Genomic DNA, 7,369 nt, shown 5'->3' on the forward strand with positions numbered 1-7,369 from the left:
GTTAAAATATAATAAAACAGTAAAGTTGCATCTCTGTGGAAAAGTTAATTAATTTCATTAATTCAATTAAAAGGTGAAACTCATGTTATTTATATTAATGTTTTTATTTATTAAAGCCACAGTGACGTCATACTGCTGCAATGACAGTAAAGGAAGTATAAACATTAATATTTATGTTATAATATAATAATTGTGCTTATTATATAATTCTATAGATCATAACGTTCATTTATTGTAACTGAAGAAGTGAATTTATATTTAAGTTATATTTATTTCAAATGATTAATTAATTTTAAAAAGAGTTTAAAGCACATTATGTATATAGAGAGTCAGTTTTACATTAAATAGTGAATCACAGTGTTTTATTTTAAATCTTTATTAAATCTTTTAGTTCTGCGTTACTCAGTTTGTCCAGCAGAGAGCGCCGTTACGTTTCTCTTTAATCTGAAACACTCTGAAGGATCCTCACTGATCATCTTCTCTCTTCTTTATCATTTTATTCTTTTTCTGTTTTTAATCAAACATCAAATATTAACATTACTCCAGGTTTCATGTTCGTCTCAGGCTGATTCTAGGGTTAGGGTTAGTGGAGTATACAGTATTTTATTATTGTACGGTTTATTCGTATAAAATGTGTAAATTGAATGAATGAAGGTTTGCAGCTGATTTATGTTTTAATGAAAAGGCAGAAAAATAATAAACTTATAAACTTTCTTAAACTGTTTTCTGACATTTTATAAACCAACCAAATAATCAGCTGATTGATTGATAACGAAATAATTACTTGCAGCTGGTTTTTATTAGTTAACTTAAATGTGTGTTATACTTTCATGTGTCCATTTTCAGCCTCTCATCTCCTCGGCTCCTCCTGGAGGATCCAGGAGCCGCTTGGACTCTCTGGACCCTGGAGGAGCCGAGTCCATAGTGCTGCTGGGGCTGGCGAAACCTGGGGGGGGGGGGACTGGGAGGAACGGCCCCATCTGAACCTGAGTGGTGTGTTGTTGTTGGACTTGTGTGCTAGCTATGGATCATAAACACCAAGATCCAGCATCAGGAGGGTCAGAACCTGCTACCAGAACACCTGAGGACAAAGGTCCATGATCCAGCATCAGGAGGGTCAGAACCTGCTACCAGAACACCTGAGGACAAAGGTCCAGGATCCAGCATCAGGAGGGTCAGAACCTGCTACCAGAACACCTGAGGACAAAGGTCCATGATCCACTTTGTAGTGGAGTCATCAGACCTGCAGCTGTAAGAGAGGAGCGGAGCTGTCAGCTGATCACCACCTGGTGCTGAGGTGGATCAGGTGGGGGGGCGAGCTGCCAGACAGGGCTCTGGACACCTGCAGACTGAGATGGTGGTTCCCATTTTTAAAAAGGGGACCGGAGGCTCCAACTATCAGGATCACACTACTCCGCCTCCAGGAGAAGCTGAAAGGCTCCGGCTGACTCCTAACCCTCTGATTCAGGAGGAGCGATGTGGATTCTGGCCGTGCAACAGTGGACCAGCTCTTCACCCTGCAGGGATACTGGAGGGGTCATGGGAGTTCACACATCCAGTCTACATGTGCTCTGTGGACTTGGAGAAGGCTTAGGACCCTGGTCTCTGATCCTGTTTGTGATCTTCATGGACAGAGTCTCAAGGTGCAGTCGAGGGGAGGAGAGAGTCTAGTTTGGGGACCTCAGAATCACCTCTCTGCTGTTTGTGGTTGATGTTGTTCTGTTGGACTCTTCAGGTGAAGTCCTCCAACAGGCTCTGGGACGGTTTGCAGCTGAATGTGAGTCAGCACCTCCACATCTGAGGCCATGGTGCTCTGCTGGAACAAGGTGGACTGCCCCCTCAGGGTTGGGGGGGGGGGTGAGATTGACAGGTGGATGGGTGCAGCATCAGCAGTGATGGTGGAGAAAGAGCTGAGCCCGAAGGTGAAGCTCTCAGTTTAGCAGTCAGTCTACGTCCCGACCCTCATTCATTGATTTTTTAATAATTCATTACTTAAGAAATACCTCAAGACTTCATCATTAATATATTTTATTAAGAACATCTGATGATGAAATCTTCAAAGATTTTAGAAAATGTTCACACTTTGCTGTCAGATCAAGTTCAGTCTGGATTTTTTACATGTTGAATTTATTCATTAACCTATGATACAACATTTTTAAATATGATATAATTTATAAACTACAGACATCCAAAACAAACCGCACAATTAAACCAACATGGAGTTTTATAGAAGATAATGATCTATATAACCAATAATCCTATAATTATATATTTATATTCATGTAGAACATTTAAAACTTGATAAAAGGTGAAAGTCTCTCCTCATCGGTCTCCCCACGTCTCCATCATCACCTCCGCCTCCCAATAAGCTCGGGTCCATCGCTATGGCAACTGGTTGCCACGGGCGACGAGACACAGCCAGGCAGCGCCAGGAAGCATCCTCCTCAGCTGTTGTCGAAGGCAGAGAGAGAGAGAGAGACGGAGAGAGAGAGAGAGAGAGAGAGAACGAGAGAAAGAAGGCGCGGCGCCGAAGATAAAACCAAACTGACGGTTGGATTCTGCCTGCGGCGTTTTCTGCTCACGGCTGTTTCTGCTTTTTCTCCTGAGAGGAGAAGATGAGAGGATGAGAGGATGAGAGGATGGTGACAACTTGTTCTGGTGGGAAAGTGTCTCAGCTGCTGTGAACGCAGGTGAGTCCAAACTTATTTATTTCTATGTGATGAGTGACGGCTGTCTGCAGCGAGGTGAGTCCAGCTCACAGCGACATGGCGAATGTCTGAGTGTCTACTGGTGTCTACTGGTGTCTACTGGTGTCTACTGGTGTCTGGCATTTTCATATTTATTCAACATGCTGAAAAATGGCAGCATTCACTTTTCTTTTTCTTATTTTATTTTATAGTTTAATAATAATTCTTTAAATAATTCTGTTCTTCATATTTCAGCTTTATATTAATATTCTGAGTCAGTGCTGGAATAAAATCATTTATCTTCTCCTGGTCCTTTATGCAGCACCTCAGTTCAGCCTCTGACTGAAACAGGCCGTTTGAGCTCCTGTCCCCCCCCCCCCCCCCCGCTCCCCAACTCTAACCCTGCCCCCCCCCCCCCAACCCTAACCCTGCCCCCCCGATGATAATGATTGTTTCATTGCAGACACACAAAAACATTCAGAATATTATTTTCTATATTTATCTTTGTGAAGCAGCAGCAGGATGATTAACTGATCAGCTGTTTAACTGATCAGCTGATTAACTGATCAGCTGATTAACTGATCAGCTGTTTAACTGATCAGCTGATTAACTGATCAGCTGATTAACTGATCAGCTGTTTAACTGATCAGCTGTTTAACTGATCAGCTGATTAACTGATCAGCTGTTTAACTGATCAGCTGTTTAATTGATCAGCTGTTTAACTGATCAGCTGTTTAACTGATCAGCTGTTTAACTGATCAGCTGATTAACTGATCAGCTGTTTAACTGATCAGCTGTTTAATTGATCAGCTGTTTAACTGATCAGCTGTTTAACTGATCAGCTGATTAACTGATCAGCTGTTTAACTGATCAGCTGTTTAACTGATCAGCTGATTAACTGATCAGCTGTTTAACTGATCAGCTGATTAACTGATCAGCTGTTTAACTGATCAGCTGTTTAACTGATCAGCTGATTAACTGATCAGCTGATTAACAGTCGGTGTCGTTAAACCACAATTTATTTTATCTTCTGATTTAAAGACGTGTGAATGTAATTTATTTTATTAATTTATTTATGTATGATCTGTGATTGAGTTTAACAGAGCAGCACTTTTAATTTCGTTTTATTGTTTTCAATATTATTTATTTTATTTTATTTTATTTTGTTTAAAGGTTTAGAAATCAGGGACAATGCACATTAATAAAACATTTTAACAAAATGTTAATTAGCCAAAAGGCTATTTTACATCTGCTGACCCTGGACTGTTAAATAGTCACCCTAAAAGAATATAAAAAGATTTAGTTTGAGGCATAAAAGTAATACATTAAAACATTAGAAGACTTAATCTGAATAAAAGTAAAAGAACAAAGACTGATGACACCAGGATTATGACTTGACTTGAATCTGTGAAAGGGTTTTTGGGCCTAAAAGCATCAGCTGAAGTTTGCATGTTCTCCCCGTGCCTGCGTGGGTTCTCCGGGTTCTCCGGGTTCTCCGGGTTCTCCAGGTTCCTCCCACAGACCAAACACATGCAGGTTAGGTTCCTTGCAGGTGTGAGTGGTGATATAATGAAATACAGTGTGAGGGAACGCAGCGCTTCATCGATCTGATTGGACGAGTTCCTAACGAGGGGAAGTGATTGTTGCCACGGCGACGCCTGGCAGCTCGTCAATAAGTCATCTGGTCAGGTGGACGTCCGTCTGCTTTTACATTTAAAACCAATTTAACAACCAGTGAAGAAGAAACCTCTCACTCTGGAGCTGCTGGATTCAGACTGACGGACCCTTTCAGAATAAAACCTCTCACTCTGGAGCTGCTGGATTCAGACTGACGGACCCTTTCAGAATAAAACCTCTCACTCTGGAGCTGCTGGATTCAGACGGACGGACCCTTTCAGAATAAAACCTCTCACTCTGGAGCTGCTGGATTCAGAAGGACGGACCCTTTCAGAATAAAACCTCTCACTCTGGAGCTGCTGGATTCAGACTGACGGACCCTTTCAGAATAAAACCTCTCACTCTGGAGCTGCTGGATTCAGACGGACGGACCCTTTCAGAATAAAACCTCTCACTCTGGAGCTGCTGGATTCAGAAGGACGGACCCTTTCAGAATAAAACCTCTCACTCTGGAGCTGCTGGATTCAGACTGACGGACCCTTTCAGAATAAAACCTCTCACTCTGGAGCTGCTGGATTCAGAAGGACGGACCCTTTCAGAATAAAACCTCTCACTCTGGAGCTGCTGGATTCAGACTGACGGACCCTTTCAGAATAAAACCTCTCACTCTGGAGCTGCTGGATTCAGACGGACGGACCCTTTCAGAATAAAACCTCTCACTCTGGAGCTGCTGGATTCAGAAGGACGGACCCTTTCAGAATAAAACCTCTCACTCTGGAGCTGCTGGATTCAGACTGACGGACCCTTTCAGAATAAAACCTCTCACTCTGGAGCTGCTGGATTCAGACGGACGGACCCTTTCAGAATAAAACCTCTCACTCTGGAGCTGCTGGATTCAGAAGGACGGACCCTTTCAGAATAAAACCTCTCACTCTGGAGCTGCTGGATTCAGACTGACGGACCCTTTCAGAATAAAACCTCTCACTCTGGAGCTGCTGGATTCAGACGGACGGACCCTTTCAGAATAAAACCTCTCACTCTGGAGCTGCTGGATTCAGAAGGACGGACCCTTTCAGAATAAAACCTCTCACTCTGGAGCTGCTGGATTCAGACTGACGGACCCTTTCAGAATAAAACCTCTCACTCTGGAGCTGCTGGATTCAGAAGGACGGACCCTTTCAGAATAAAACCTCTCACTCTGGAGCTGCTGGATTCAGACTGACGGACCCTTTCAGAATAAAACCTCTCACTCTGGAGCTGCTGGATTCAGACGGACGGACCCTTTCAGAATAAAACCTCTCACTCTGGAGCTGCTGGATTCAGAAGGACGGACCCTTTCAGAATAAAACCTCTCACTCTGGAGCTGCTGGATTCAGACTGACGGACCCTTTCAGAATAAAACCTCTCACTCTGGAGCTGCTGGATTCAGACGGACGGACCCTTTCAGAATAAAACCTCTCACTCTGGAGCTGCTGGATTCAGAAGGACGGACCCTTTCAGAATAAAACCTCTCACTCTGGAGCTGCTGGATTCAGACTGACGGACCCTTTCAGAATAAAACCTCTCACTCTGGAGCTGCTGGATTCAGAAGGACGGACCCTTTCAGAATAAAACCTCTCACTCTGGAGCTGCTGGATTCAGACTGACGGACCCTTTCAGAATAAAACCTCTCACTCTGGAGCTGCTGGATTCAGACGGACGGACCCTTTCAGAATAAAACCTCTCACTCTGGAGCTGCTGGATTCAGAAGGACGGACCCTTTCAGAATAAAACCTCTCACTCTGGAGCTGCTGGATTCAGACTGACGGACCCTTTCAGAATAAAACCTCTCACTCTGGAGCTGCTGGATTCAGACGGACGGACCCTTTCAGAATAAAACCTCTCACTCTGGAGCTGCTGGATTCAGAAGGACGGACCCTTTCAGAATAAAACCTCTCACTCTGGAGCTGCTGGATTCAGACTGACGGACCCTTTCAGAATAAAACCTCTCACTCTGGAGCTGCTGGATTCAGACGGACGGACCCTTTCAGAATAAAACCTCTCACTCTGGAGCTGCTGGATTCAGAAGGACGGACCCTTTCAGAATAAAACCTCTCACTCTGGAGCTGCTGGATTCAGACTGACGGACCCTTTCAGAATAAAACCTCTCACTCTGGAGCTGCTGGATTCAGAAGGACGGACCCTTTCAGAATAAAACCTCTCACTCTGGAGCTGCTGGATTCAGACTGACGGACCCTTTCAGAATAAAACCTCTCACTCTGGAGCTGCTGGATTCAGACGGACGGACCCTTTCAGAATAAAACCTCTCACTCTGGAGCTGCTGGATTCAGAAGGACGGACCCTTTCAGAATAAAACCTCTCACTCTGGAGCTGCTGGATTCAGACTGACGGACCCTTTCAGAATAAAACCTCTCACTCTGGAGCTGCTGGATTCAGACGGACGGACCCTTTCAGAATAAAACCTCTCACTCTGGAGCTGCTGGATTCAGAAGGACGGACCCTTTCAGAATAAAACCTCTCACTCTGGAGCTGCTGGATTCAGACTGACGGACCCTTTCAGAATAAAACCTCTCACTCTGGAGCTGCTGGATTCAGACGGACGGACCCTTTCAGAATAAAACCTCTCACTCTGGAGCTGCTGGATTCAGAAGGACGGACCCTTTCAGAATAAAACCTCTCACTCTGGAGCTGCTGGATTCAGACTGACGGACCCTTTCAGAATAAAACCTCTCACTCTGGAGCTGCTGGATTCAGACGGACGGACCCTTTCAGAATAAAACCTCTCACTCTGGAGCTGCTGGATTCAGAAGGACGGACCCTTTCAGAATAAAACCTCTCACTCTGGAGCTGCTGGATTCAGACTGACGGACCCTTTCAGAATAAAACCTCTCACTCTGGAGCTGCTGGATTCAGAAGGACGGACCCTTTCAGAATAAAACCTCTCACTCTGGAGCTGCTGGATTCAGACTGACGGACCCTTTCAGAATAAAACCTCTCACTCTGGAGCTGCTGGATTCAGACGGACGGACCCTTTCAGAATAAAACCTCTCACTCTGGAGCTGCTG

Source organism: Scomber japonicus, chromosome 15, assembly GCF_027409825.1.
Source record: "Scomber japonicus isolate fScoJap1 chromosome 15, fScoJap1.pri, whole genome shotgun sequence".
NCBI classification, from domain to species: domain Eukaryota; kingdom Metazoa; phylum Chordata; class Actinopteri; order Scombriformes; family Scombridae; genus Scomber; species Scomber japonicus.